The 14550-nt window shown below is 47.8% G+C and overlaps 1 long non-coding RNA gene across 1 annotated transcript; it reads right to left on the bottom strand.

Moving 5' to 3' along the window:
- Positions 1 to 5796: 5796 nt before the first annotated feature.
- On the bottom strand, positions 5797 to 7727 carry LOC148108079 (uncharacterized). Its single transcript, XR_015720979.1, has 2 exons — positions 7641 to 7727; positions 5797 to 7117 (listed from the first exon to the last, which is right to left on the bottom strand). It is a non-coding gene; the product is annotated as an uncharacterized LOC148108079 (long non-coding RNA).
- Between the last annotated feature and the right edge of the window lie 6823 nt (positions 7728 to 14550).

Here is a 14550-nt window from a genome sequence, read left to right as displayed (position 1 = left end):
ACTCCTGAGATTTAGAGGTTGCAGGGACTTTCCCAGGAATAGCAACAACCACTGAAAGTGGGAGTCTTTAAGACTTGTACGCCCCAGAACTCCTTCCTGCCCCAGGACTGGGGTTGCCTTTCTCCGCTCTAAGGCCAGGAAGACTGTGTCCTGCTTCTTCCGTTGAGATGCTTTTTTGGTTTAGTGTTTGGTTTTGTATTGCCCCTGTATTTGGAACTTGTTGTATTGTAGTTCAATCTCTGGAACTGCATCAGCACCTAGTGGGGAAAAACACGGAAGGAGATCAAATCCTGCGTGTGAAGGGGACAAAGCCAGAGGAAGATAATTTGCAGATGGACTCAGGGCAGGCAGGGCTTTCCAGCCTCAGTCTCCCCGTTGGCCGTTTACCAAGTTGGAATCTTTCTGGGATTCTTGTCAGTGATCTCTGGATACCCTTTCCTGCTTGTTTTGTGTGTTGGGAAAAGATGGGAGGGGTAACTTAAAGGGCACACCTGAGCCTGGTTCCATGAACATCTATGCTGACCTAGGAGCCAGGATTTCCAGCCTTCGTGCATCTCCTTATGCGGTTCTTCTGAAGCAGCAGTTCCCTCCAGGCCCCAGGCTCTGGGTCAGATGCACAATAGCTACTGTTCCCTGGCTGGCATCTGATGGATCAGGGACGGGCTCTTTCTTGCCAGGATAAGGGGCCATATCCTTGACCAGAGAAACCCCACACTCTCCTTGCTGTCCGTCATGACTTTTAGGTCCATGTTTTCTGAAGTCCATCATCTCTATTTCTTTTATAATAATTTTTTTTTATTATGTTAGTCAGCATACAGTACTTCCCTAGTTTTTGATGTAAAGTTCCATGACTCATTACTTGCGTCTAACACCCAGTGCACCATGCAATAGGTGCCCTCCTTAATACCCAACACCAGCCTATCCCAATCCCCCACTCCCCTCCTCTCTGAAGCCCTCAGTTTGTTTCCCAGTGTCCATAGTCTCTTGTGGTTCATTCCCCCTTCTGTTTACCTCCCCCTTTCTTCTTCCCTTTCTTCTCCTACTGATCTTCCTACTTCGTATGTTCCATAAATGAGTGAAACCATATGATAATTTTCCTTCTCTGTTTGACTTGACTTAGCATTATCTCCTCCAGTCCCGTCTATGTTGCAGCAAATGTTGAGAAATCGTTCTTTTTGATGGCTGAGTAATATTCCATTGTCACTAATATTCAACAGTTTACACACTCAGTCTCAGTTTGCACACTTACACTGACTTGTCCGAAATTAGGTACTCAGCCTGAGCCCCCAGACCTACTGGGTCCCCTGCACATTGAAAGTGAGCAGATGAGAAGCATCTCGCATGCAACTGGTTGCCAAAACAAAGCAGGGGTACGAATACTTCTATCAGACAAAACAGAATATAAAAAATAAAAGAGTAGTGGGTCACAAAGAAGGACACTGTGTCCCAATCATGGAGACAATGCAACAAGAAGATAGAACAATTTTAAATTTTTAGACACCCAGCATAGGAGGACCCAAATACATAAAACAGTTAATAACAAAAAGCAGGCAACTAATTGACTGTAATACAATACAGTAGGGGATCTAACACCCCCCTTCTATTAATGGACACATGATCCAAACTGAAAATCAACAAGGAAACAGTGGCTTTGGGTGATGCACTGGTTTTAACAGACGCATGCAGAACATTCCATCCTCCAACAGCACATACTCATTCCTTTCGATTGCACATGGAACGTCCTCCAGAGCAGATCACATATTAGGCTACCGAACAAGTCTCTACTAATTCAAAAAGATGGAAGTCATGGCATACATCTTTTCTGACCACAATGGTATGGACTAGAAATCAACCACAAGAGAAAAACCTGGAAAGACCATGAACACAAGGAGGTGAAAGAACACGCTCCCGAGAAATGAGTGGGTCAACCAGGAATTCAAAATAGGAAAAAAAATTACATGGAATCCAAGAACAATGACAAGACAAGCGTCCCAAAACTTTGGGATACAACAAAAGTGAATCTTAGAGGACCAGTTACAGCAATACAGGCCAGCTCCAAAAGCAAGAACAATCTCCCATCCCATCACCTGACACAAAGGGATCTAGCATAAGAACAGCAGAGAGCTCTAGAGCAGGGGATCAGCCTTGGCGCGTTGGAGCTCTTGCTGTTGGGCCCATGCATAGCTTCCGTCCTTGCTCAATTTCCCAGCAGGTATGGTGTTCTTTCCTTTCCTGCGCAACAACTCCCACCATGTCCACCGGGGAATCAACCCTTTATGGAATTCTAGAATGCTAGAAACTGCCAAAAAGGCCCAGGAAACAACCATGCCTTCCCCATTTGGTATATCAAGGTGCCGATTAGCTTTCTCTTTGGGGAACATTCAACAGTGGTTTTTTGAGACATCGTCTTAGGCCCGGATCCCCTGGGGATCTCGTGAAAATACAGATTCTGATTCAGTAACACTGGGAGCGACCTGAGACTCTGCATTTCCAACACGCCCTCTGCGGATGCTGAGGCCACTTGTCCACGGACCACCCTGACAAACAGCGCCAGCAGGCCATTTGACCAAAATTATCTGTTTCACCACTGAAAACAGAATTTTCAGCAACAGTTTGGCCGCAACGAGGAGGTCTTTTTATTGCCGGGAAGATAAACAGCCAGGGCAGGGCTTTGTCCACACCTGCAGGCCTCTCCTCTTCTTCTCTTCCAGGGCATATGGAGGCAGGATGGAAGGAGGTCAATAGTTTAGGAGCTTCTTTAGGTCAGTGGGTTTTCTTTCCTGTGCCCTCCTGTATCTCTGTGATGTGTGCAGAGCACAAAGTCCTTCCAAGAGGGATGGCCGAGGCTGAAAGGAGGTAAGGTGGGAGCCTGAGCTCCTGAGTCAGCCCTGGCACGTGGGCAGAGGCAGGTGCTAGGGGCCACTCTGTGTGTGGTGCACGGGCTCCCTCGCAAGTCCCCATGAACGGGCCAGAGGAGCTTCAGAGAGGACGAGCAGAAGACCCAATATTGCTCCATGCGACAGAGGAGGGAAAAGGCTGAGGTTGGTTCATGGCTGAATGGGCTTGGATGTGGCTGCAGGATGGAAAGTGGCTGCAGATATACTACAGCCCCGTTCAGGGTAGTCTTGATAGAATGCAGTGACGGGAAATTCTTTCGAGCATTTCAAAATTCTTTCAATTCTTTCAGGTGGTATGGAAAGAAAAGCAGCCTGAGGAAAGAATATACATTGGCTCGTGGCAGTGGTAGATGATTTGGCTCGTTGGTCAGGGACTGGGAGGAAGAAGATTTATGACAATTAGTCGTGGGGAACAGACATGTAGGTGGACCCATGGGAGTGGGCACCAGGTATGATGATCTTTGCATCACACATTGACATCCACCCAAGTGCATTCAACCTGGAAAAGGCACTAAGCAGCCGAGTACATCCTGGCCACTTGATATCCATTCTAGCCTCTCACATTGCCCATCCCAGTGCTAGCATAACGGGCTCAGGAATGGACATGGTGACAAGGATGGAAGGCAGGGCCCCAAGACCTTCCCATTTCTTCTTTCAGCAACTATGCTCTGAGCACTCAGCCTGTGCCAGGTGAGTTGGTGGGCCCCAGTGCAGTCTGCAAATGGCCAAGTTGTTTCTGCTGTTCTGATGGAGAACACCTTGAAAGCAAGATGTGTGAAAGAACAGAGCAGATATTATACTCCAGTTACCAGCACAGTGTAGTAGGGAGGGCTAGGGAGTCACAGGAGAGGAGGGTCTGGAAGGCCTCCACATGGTGACATCTGCTGGTAGCAGATTGACAAGAGGGAGCAAGAGCTGCACACCTCTGGGAACAGTGTGTCAGGGAGAGGGCACCACTGGGGCCAAATCTCTCAGACAGAAACTAGTTTGACCAGAGAAGATTCGGAAAGTGGCCAGAGTGGCTGGTGGAGGCTGGGAGGTGAGAACAAGAGATGGCAGTGGATGGGAGGGCCAGGTTACCTGAGTTAGCTATCTGTTTGTCTCTGAGAACACTACTAGAAAGCTTAGCACTTCTGAAGCGTGATATTTCCTAGCTCCCAATTCGGGGGGGCCTGGAATCTCCACACAGTTGAGACTGGGTGTTTCTGCCCCCAGGTCTCTGTGTGATGCAGTCTGCGCCTCACCCGAGGCCCAACTGTGGTAAGATTTGCTCCCAAGTCACTGATGTGACTAATGTCAGGATTTAGCTCAGACTCAACAAAGTGGGTTTAAGCGAAATCCTGAATTTGAGTTCTTTTCTGCCTATTAGCCTGGGCACTCCCTAGGTTCCTTCCTCTGTGGGCCTCTATGTAGGGCAGTTCTAAACACCAGTGCTTGCTTCCCCAGTGCAGGGATACAGGAAAGAAAGGAAGGGAACAGAAGAGAGTAACAGGAAAGTGACAATGTTTTGTCATATTCTCTTGGTCAGAAACCTATTAGCAACCAGGCAGTGGATAGACAGGGAGGTATATAGCACGGGTGGGGATCCCTGGGAGCCACTGTGGAGTCAACGTGGTGGTATAGTCAGCACATTTCATCCAGACCATGAAATGGAGGTAAGCTTTAAAGTCGATGTGTGTTATGTTAACATGGGTTTGACTCCTGTGTGGCACTTAAGAGACAAAAAGAAAGAACAAAGAGAAAACAAACAAAAAACCAGTCTCAAATGTAGAGCACAGACTGGGGATGGCCAGGTGGGGGGATGGGTGAAATAGGTCATGGGGATTAAGAGTACACTTATGGTGCTGAGCACTGTGTAATGTACAGAACTATTGAGTCCCTGCTGTTCATCTGAAAGGAATATAACACTGTCTGTCAATTATAGTGTAGTTTCAAAACTTAAGAAAAATCGGTCCTATGAGATCTAAGCTTAGAATACGCAGAGTTTCCTCATGAGGTCTCATCGGGCTGAACGTCAATCCACACGAAAGGTAAATGAAAATGTCCAAAGACAAAAGTACAGTCTGTTTATATGGAAAGGCCAGGGCCCACCTCTGTGTTCACATAAAAGGTAACGTCCTATGCTACTGGCAGTTGGAGCAGAGTTTCACTCGAGTCCTATTGGAGCGATGCTCCTCTGGTGTTCTCATTCTACTTGGTTGTGTGTCTTTACGAAGTAATTGAAATAACGATTCCTAACCTTTGTCTCGTGGATGAAGCAATATTCGACTCTTGGTAGCCATCGAAAGTTTGGAGCGGGAACAACTTTCGGAAAATATTTAGCATTCGTATCTCTCATCGTGTTACAGATAAGGAAGCTGAAGCCCAACAAGGGCACCCGGGGAACAATAACACAGAGGAGGTTCTCCTGACACCTGGTTCAGGGTCCTAACTCATTGAGGAAGTGTGAAGAACGCCCAACCCTCCAGGGTCAATGGACATATCATTTGAACGTGTCATTTTTAAAGAAAAGTGAAATGCGGTCAAACATGGAAAGACAGAAAATAACATCCTTTTAAAGAAAATCCACTATGATCCTCTACACTGTTTCTTACGTTCCACATATGAGTGAAAACTGATGATAATCATAGGGGAAAGGAGGGAAAACTGACCGGGAAGCCATCAGAGACGGAGCAAAACCATGAGGGGCTCTTAAGCACAGAGAACAACTGAGGGTGGCTGGAGGGGAGTTGGGTGGGGGGATGGGGCAACTGGGTGAGGAGCATAAAGGAGGGCACGTGATGTGATGAGCACTGAGTGGTATATGCAACTGATGAGTTATTCAACACTACATCTGAAATAAGGATGGACTGTATGTCGGCTAATCGAATTTCAATAAAAAAATAACGGAAATCCAAGGTTCTGTGTTTTCTTGTTTTCAATACGAAAAATACCGGATGATTTCTTTTCTTCCCACAAGCAATGAAGGGAGCTAGCCTATTCAAGGTGAGGCAGTTTTCAGGGCATGCTGCCTTTTTCATTTCAGCCCTAAAGAGACTTTCAAACATGCTTTCAGTTCCAGGCCTCTTGCCCTTCGAGTCCATTCTGAGCACCCTTGACAGGGTGGCAAAAACTTTGTTTCTTCAAGGTGGGTCACCTCAAGCAGGTAACATCTGTACTTGCCACAGAGTTACTACAGGTGTGCACCCTCCATCACTTACAAGTGCCTCTCGACAAGATTTCCTCACAGGCGGCATGAATACTGCTGGCTGATGGTTTTCTCTTTGATGACATTGATCCCATTTTTTCACTTGCACGATGACTGGGAGTCGGCTCTCGGTCTCATTCCTGGTGGTGATACAGCTCTCCAGCTCCCCCTCAAACATGTCCATCTCCTCTCTCCCAGAGAGGAACATGCAGAACTTAGGGACCATGGGGCGCCTGGGTGGCGCAGTCGTTAAACGTCTGCCTTCAGCTCAGGGCGTGATCCCAGCGTTCTGGGATCGAGCCCCACATCAGGCTTCTCTGCTGGGAGCCTGCTTCTTCCTCTCCCACTCCCCCTGCTTGTGTTCCCTCTCTCACTGGCTGTCTCTGTCAAATAAATAAATAAATAAAAATCTTAAAAAAAAAAAAAAACTTAGGGACCATGAACTGGGAACACAGAGCAAACATATAAAGGTCTTGCCTGACTTCAGCTCAGCATAGGAGGGACATACTGTTCCCCTTTGGTTTGACCCCAGTGTAATTTAGTACTCTAACCTTCTTTGCCATTGACTCCAGACAGTGGCTCACCAAGACGGGAGGGATACGGAGTTCCTTGCAGACACGCCCACACACCATGTTCATCACCGTCTAGCATGTAAGACTATGTCCCTCATCTGATTAAGAAACTCTTCAAACGTTAATGGATCAGAGTGCAATGAAAGTCTAACTTGGAAGAAGGGCTGAGCTCGGGGATCCGTCCAGTCATATGTCTCACTGCTCCCATCATCCACGTAGGTGCTGCACAAAATGGACAAGGTCCCATTTCCAGTACACAGCTCATGCTGGCCCATCATACATATTCCTATCCTCTTGCGATCACATAGCGTCATGACCCCATCATCATGCCAGTGCTTCTCCAGTTCATGCTGCTCTCTTACTCCACTAATGAACCTTTTTCATCTCGGAAGTGCAGCCCAATAATATTCATTTTCATAGCTTCACAAAATAGGATTTGGCCATGCTTTAATGGATATGACCTGCAAGGCACAGGATAGAAAAGAAAAATAAATTCACGTACAGGACATTCAGAATACTTACAATCTTTGTGACGTTAAAGACATTAGCAATGAAGTAAAAACACAATCCACAAGATGGGAGACCATATTTGCAAACTGTCTATCTGGCAGGGGCTCAATATCCAGAATGAATAGAGATCACATGAACTCAACAACAGACAACAAAATGAATGCAATGCGTGAATGTGCAAATTGGGAATAGGCATATCCTCAAAGATGTGCACGTGAAAAGAAATTTGAAAAGATACATCACTAATGTTAAGGGAAATGCAAATTATAAAAAGCAATGAGATACCATTTTACATCCTTTAAGATGACTCTTCCAAAAAAAAAAAAAAAAGCAATCAGAAGGGAAAAAAAGAGCAAGTGTTGGCCAAGATGTGGAGAAGATGGAAGCCTTATTCAATGTGTGTGGTAGGGATGTTTAACAGCATAGTTGTGAAATCAGTATGGTAGTTTCAAAAAAAATTAAAATTAGACTTACTATGTGTTCCAGTAACTCCACTTCTGGGGTGTATACCCAAATTAATTGACAGCATGGTCTTGAAGACATATCTGAACACACATTTTCATGGCATCATTATTCATAATAGCTTAACCATGAAAGCAATCCAAGTATCTGTCGAGGGAGGAACAGATGTTGTATGTACACATATTGGAATAGCATTGATTCTTCAAAGTGGAAGAAGACATTGACATATGCCACAACATGGGTGAACCTTGAGGATATTATGCTAAGTAGATGAGTATTCATGAAAATACACACTTTGACTTCACTCTTAGGACCTACCTAGAGTAAATTGCCAAAGACAGTAGAATGGTGTTGCCAAGGGCTGGAAGTAGGCGGTCATCGGAAGTTTCTGATTCATGGTATAGAGTTTGAGTTTCACAAGATACAATGAGATGTGAAGCTGGGTTACAGGGAGGTTGTTCAAACATATTAATGCATGGAATACCCTTAGAATGTACTCCATGAACTTAATGGACTTAACGACATGAAAATAAATGTAAACTGCAAATACGGAGAAACGAACTCAGGACAATTTCGTCTAGCCATTTATATCCTTTTGTTTAGGTCCTATCTCAGACATTTTGCTTCAGCCATTTTCCATGAGGCGACTTTGATCAAACAAAATGTTCTCATTCTGTGCCCACTTGGAAGCTTACAATCAGAATTTTCCAAAACATGAACAGTTTTTTCAAAAGTTACTATCTGAGGTCACTTATTAAGACTTTCTATTCTTTGACAAATTGTTAAATGGAACAAAATTTTAAAATTCTATTTCATCTGCTTTAATTTTAATTCACTGATTTTTAATTTCAGAATCAACTTTCTATGCCAATGGCTTGAAGTTTTTAACCCCTAGGATAACCTACTGGCTTTCGGTTCTGCTGTTTTCAGTTTTGTTTACGTGACGTTCTTTTTACCATGTCCAATTTCCTGATGCTCTCTATGAATATTAAAATATTTTTTTGCTCCAGTTGTTTTGATACATTTGACATACAGAACTGTGTATGTTTAAGATACCTGGCGTAATGATGTTCCTTTCGTATACTGTGAAACGATCGCCAGAATAAATTTAGTCCGCCGCCATCATCATCTCTAGAGATACAAAAATGAAGTAAAAAGAAAAGAAAGAGAGGTTTTTCTTTGTGATGAGAACTCTCAGAACTTGCTCTTTTCACACCTCTCAAATACACCATAGAGCAGTAATGAACTGTAGTCCTGGGGTGTACTGTAAATCCCTATTCCTTATTGATCTGAAACTGGAATTTGTACCTTTTCACCATTCACTCAGTTCCCGCACCCCCTCCGCCCTCTGCTTCTGGTTACTTCTATCTGATTTCTTGTTCTGAGTTAGTCTTCCTCCTTTTCTCTTCTTTGTCTCAGATTCCACAGAGAAGGGAAAAATAGAGATCCTGCTCCTTTGCTCTGTGACTCTGCAAAGGCACTGCGTTGAGGACCCCCGAGAAAAGGCATGGCTTTTTTTGCTGGTGTGCCTGCGTGGAGCTGTGCCACCAGAGCTGGAGAACTGGGTGCAGGGCGCTTCCTTGTCCATGGTACCTGGTGAGTTCTGCTGGAGGAACTGGAGCAGGAAGAGTCAGGCAGAGGCCATTGTGGTTGTCGCCCCTGCCCAGAAACAGCTTGAAAGTTTTAGTAGCATTCTGCAGTCTAGGTGCTTAAGAGGGGAGGTGGGCTCCAAGATCTTCTCAATTATTCATTGAGTAACTACACACTGAGCACTGCCCTATGCCAGGTATCTTGCTGGGCCCGTGCGCGGAGCTGAAATTACCTAGGGCTCCTTTGCTTTAGGAGCTCCCAGTCTACACATGGACCAAAGCTCCAAAGTGAACGCACGTAAAAGAAAAGAGCAAGCGCTCTGTACTAGGAATGAAGTGTGCTACGGAGGAAGGCTGGGGAGTCACTGCATGGAAAGATATGAAAGGCCTCACTGAGGCTGAGGTTGCTGAGAACAGATTGACCAAAGGGAGCTAGGCCTGCACACGTCAGGGAGCAGCGTTTCAGGAAGAAGTGACTTGTGCTGCAGACACTCAATAACAGAAGCCAGTTTGGCCAGAGGAGTGAAAAAGGCAGCCAGGGTGGCTGCAGGGACACTAGGAGGAGAGCAGAGGGGAGGGAGGAAGGCAGGGACAGATGCTGAGGCCTGGGAGACTGTTACTTATCTAGAGTTGCCCCGGGACTGCATTGCCCTGATACCCTGCATGTGCAGGTGCATCGCTTTAATTTCTAACAGTATTTGTGGGTGAAGAATGCGGGCCCAAATTAGCATGGTTCCCCAGGCTCAAGGTGTGTCAGTGGCTGCGGCTGTGACCAGGGCCATACTGGAAGAGGATTTTGTCATAAGTTGGCTCACGTGACTCGGGATGCCATCTGGACTCAGAACCTGAGTTCCTGTGTGTCTTTTGGCCTTGGCACTGCCTCCGTTCTCTGTCCTGTGAGCCTCTGTAGATGGCAGCTCAAAACATCGGTGCTTGGTTCTGCTTCAGAGAGAGAGAAGAAGAAGGGAAAGGGAAGGAGTGAGTAGTGGAACATGATGGAAAGTAACTAGGGAGTGAGAAACTCTTTGCATGACATGTAGACAAGCTCTAGGCATGGTACTTCATCACGTTGAATATGTCCTGTGGGTCAAAAGCCAGTCACTGACCACTTAGCGGTTACAGTCTGATGCCTATACCACAGGTCAGGATCCCTAGGAGCCATGGTGAAAGCCGCTCCCCTCATAGACCCAAACGAGGTAACGGGGTCTCGTTCTTCATATAACGGGAAACAATTGCATGGTTTTACTACAGAGGATGACAATGCCTGCATCTTCTTGCTTTTCCAGACCATCATGGTGCCCACCTTAAAATGAGGCCAAGAGGGAAAGTGACAGTTGCAGTATTACAGGGCTGGAACCCAGGCCTCTTCTGAGCAGCCCTCCATGCCAAGTCCCACCCCTTCTTGTAATTCTTCCATCTTGAAAATTGTGCCTCAGATACACAGGGGACCACCCCACACATGTAATAAATACTCTTATCCACAGACACCAGAGGATGTGCCAAGGAAGTAGATTCTAGCCTGATCCCCACACTGCAGGCTGGGAAAGTGGGGACTACGTGAGAGACACAATGACATAGGACACACAAGTGTGCAAAGAAACACAGAACGTAAGGTCTGAATTCAGCTCTGCCTCCTGAAGCTTCGGACCCTAGTTCCATTTCCAGAGAGTGGTGGCTATGGCCTTTTTGGCTCATTGTGTCCAGTTAAGGAGATGACATGGGGGAGAAAGCTAAGGAGTCAACTGCCAAGAAGGGGCTCTGGATAGGTCTGACTGAACACATGGTCCCAGGGATTAGAATCTTGAAAGAGTGACCTCACTTCCTCTGTGATAGGCCCCAACTGAACTTAGAACTCTGGTAACCGGGCACCCAGATTCAAAAGACAACCTGCTCTCCAGCTCACTTTGGTGGAGACGTTCGAGAGAACAGGATGTTCTCTTGCTGCCTTCCTCCCTTCAGGGTCTCTGGGCCCAGGCAAGCCCAGAGAGAGAGACTTGCAAATAATTGTAGACGTCGGCTCAGCCCGCTTTTCCGAGCCCTCTGGACATGTGGCAGGAGACACCAACAGGTAACACGAGGCAGCTCAGGGCAGCCCACTGGAGAGCAGGCAACAACTGTGATGCCACCTCAGCAGGCCCACACCTCTTGCCCCTCATTATGTGTGTCCCTGTGTGTGTGTTGGGGTGGGGGGCTGGTTGTCTATGTGTAGAGAAGGGGACAGAGGATGTGGGACACACCCTTCCTGGGCAGAAGGAAGCAGCCAGGTGTTGGAAGCCTGGCCCATCTTTCATGTTCACACCCCAGGTCATAGCAGGCGGGATGAGAAGCTGAGCACTGGGGACCAAGCTCAACTACCTCGATGTTAATCATGAGCTCTAGAGTTTCATCCGGCTACCTCCTTGCTCGATGTCTTTTCAGCTGCCCCTCTTTGCCTCAACTGGAGAACAGGATTTCTAATGCGGGTGGCCCCTTGTGGCAATGTCCCGGGAGGACACTAATGTCTCTTGACCCCATGTCTATGGGGCACTGCATTTTCAGAGCTGCACCCAGGAGGTCATCGAAGAGCTGGTCTGGGACTTCAACTACAACGCCCTAGACAAGTGGCAGGTGCACCAGGCCACCCAGGATCAGTGCCGCTCTGAGGTGAGAATGGGAAGAGGGTTCCACACACCCAGGGCCCCCACACAAATATGGGGACAAACCTGGGGCCCTCCCATGGTATTTCCACATGAGTGCCCCACAGGCCCAACCACAAAGTCATCCCAGTATCCACACCTCCACCACCAGCTGTGGGAGAAAGTAGGAAGACACTCTTCCCATAGGTGGGAATGGTAGAGAATAGTGTTCGTGTTTTTTGCAGTTTGGGGCGTGGGTTATTCTGTTTCATTCTGTTTTGTGTGACTTTTCCCGCAGCCATGAGTGTCTTTGCATTTTGCTACTGTTTTGAGTATTTTCTTGACTCACCCCAGCCATCCTGTGTAGAACCCAGCTCCACTGTCCTTGGAGAACGTGTCCAAGGCCTTATGAATCCTCACCCCACACAGGGTGATTGAACATAAAAGGAACGGTGGGAAGAAGCCATTCTATATGTTCCTCTGTAACGTATCACCTCTCAGAGCACATCGACTCATTGTATGTCCCCCGGGTCACAAGCTGTGTCCTCATATGTCTTTTTGGACCTCCATATGGGAGGTTGTCTGCCACCGTGAATCAGCCTTTCAAGCACGGATTGGGTGCAAGGCCTCTGATGCCTCCTGGCCCAGGTAGTGGACTCTGTCTTTTCAGAGTTCAATCCAGGCCATCTTTGAGGAGCTGCTTGCTCCAAAGGCTCAGCTACTCCATCTCCCTTGACAAGCAGCAGGTGCCTCAGCCCACAACAACATCCCATGCTGGTCTGGGGTGAGAACAGGTCCAGATTGATGTCCAATCTCAGGACCCACAGATGATCACGGCAAGGCCAGAACCCACACTAGAAACAACCAGCTCCCCTGGGGCCTGCCGAGGAAGGTGGATTTCCCCTGAACCTTTCTCCCCACCTTAGGAACAGACCAGGCCGCAGCAGCATAGGGAAATGCCATGCATTCCATGCTCTGGACAGTTCTCAGGCCCAACGTCTATGATCTCGAGCAGCGTTGGAGATGCTAAGCCTCTGCTTTCTCCTGTCTGCAGTAGGGATGTTTACCGATGACTTAAAGGCATAGAGTTCTTAATAAAGCCTATTCAGAGAGAGAAAGGCTGTGGTGGCTCAGCTAACAAGATGTGTTGAAGTGACCAATGCTTTCTCATTTCACCCCTAAAGGCAATTGTACTTTCAAGCCTAGAGCCTTTTCTAGGTGGGCCCTCAAGTCCCTTTTCTTGCACAAGTTCCCGAAGGGATGGGACTCTCTGGTCTGAGCCCCAGACCCTGATCATCCTGGTGGTTCGTGGTGTTGAAGCTGACTCCATTGCCCCCCACACCCCCCTTCTCTACCTGGTGGGAAAAGGAATCATCCCTGTCCCTGGATGAGGCCCAGACGATGCTGAGGCTCCGAGAAGGCACAATGGAGCGTTTCGTACAGTCCCTGGTGCCATCCTTCCCAGATGGGAGCATCTCAACCACCTCAACGATCTTCTGCATGTACGAGATGTTCACTTCAGCCACACAGGTTCTGGGCCAGCAGTTCAATAGGTGAGTGCCCACCCCATGCACAGCACAGGGTGAGCCTCCCATCTACTGGGTGTACATCTCGGGAATGGCACTACCTCTCTCTGACCTTCCCTTTCCTCTTCTGAAAAGTGGGGTGGTTAAGAGGATGAACCTCATACAGTTACTGTAGGAAATCATGGGAGGAAACATGGCACGGGCTACTCTGGTGCTTGGCTCTGTAGAAAGGGCTCCTGGACGTGCTGGGCATCTTCTTGCTTAATAGTTCTCTCTCTCCGGTCAAGAAGCTCTCAAGTGCAACCCTCACAGGCCGGTGGCCCTTCTGGGTTGACGAAAGGAAATGCAAAGCAGGCAGTTTCTCTATGTGCAAAGGACTTCTGAGATTCCATCTAGATGGTTCTGGTAGTTGTCCTTTGTGTGAGCAGCTCAGGGGCACACTGGGAGCAGGCAGACCAGCCCACGGGCCACTCAGGATTTGGAAAGTGCGGGCTGGGAAGTAGTCGTTCAAGAATGTATATTAAGCACCTAGGAATGTGAATGGAGAGAGGAGATACAGTGTCTGGGTCTCAGTTCTATTCAGAGGGTCAGATAGGCACTCTGCACACCCTAAGCACGCATCTCCAATGGTTGTTAGATGTGACATCTTCGTAGCCTCCTCTAGCTTTGAAAGGATCCACCGAGAGCTGGATCATAGGACAGATGAAATGATCAAGTAAAACTGGGACAGGGGTTTGGGTCCAGAAGCAGGGCTGGCTGCCTCCACAGAGCAGGGTGGGGGACTACAGGGGTGGTGGCTGGGGAGGGATTTGCCAAACCAGGGATCTCACCGATCTCTTGATTTCCAGTGGGTGGGCTTCATCTGGGGGGCTTCATGTGAAGAAGCAAATGAGTCAAAGAAGGCTGTGGACGGGGTCCCGGGCCCTCTGGTCGGCAGAGCACAGTCTGGGCTCAGTGGGTGCCTGAAACACCCATCCCTTTGACGGTCCCAACTTGCTCTGCCTGCCCCTCCCCGCTGACCACCCCAACAGGGGCCAAGAACCGAGGGTGTGCTGAGCCGACCACTCACAAATCTGCCTCCAACCTGAGCCTTGATACTGGTGTGCATGGAGGATAGAGTAGATCAGGCCCATGGCCAGGTAGAGGAGAGGAGAAGTGGAAAAACCAGACTCATTCAGGTTTTCTGGAGGAC

The sequence above is a fragment of the Ursus americanus genome, chromosome 22 (assembly GCF_024610735.1).
Source record: "Ursus americanus isolate L20-20 chromosome 22, mUrsAme1.1.p, whole genome shotgun sequence".
Classification (NCBI taxonomy): Eukaryota; Metazoa; Chordata; class Mammalia; order Carnivora; family Ursidae; genus Ursus; species Ursus americanus.
The sequence above is the reverse complement of the archived record's forward strand: the minus strand, read 5'-3'. Positions and strand labels throughout refer to the sequence as shown.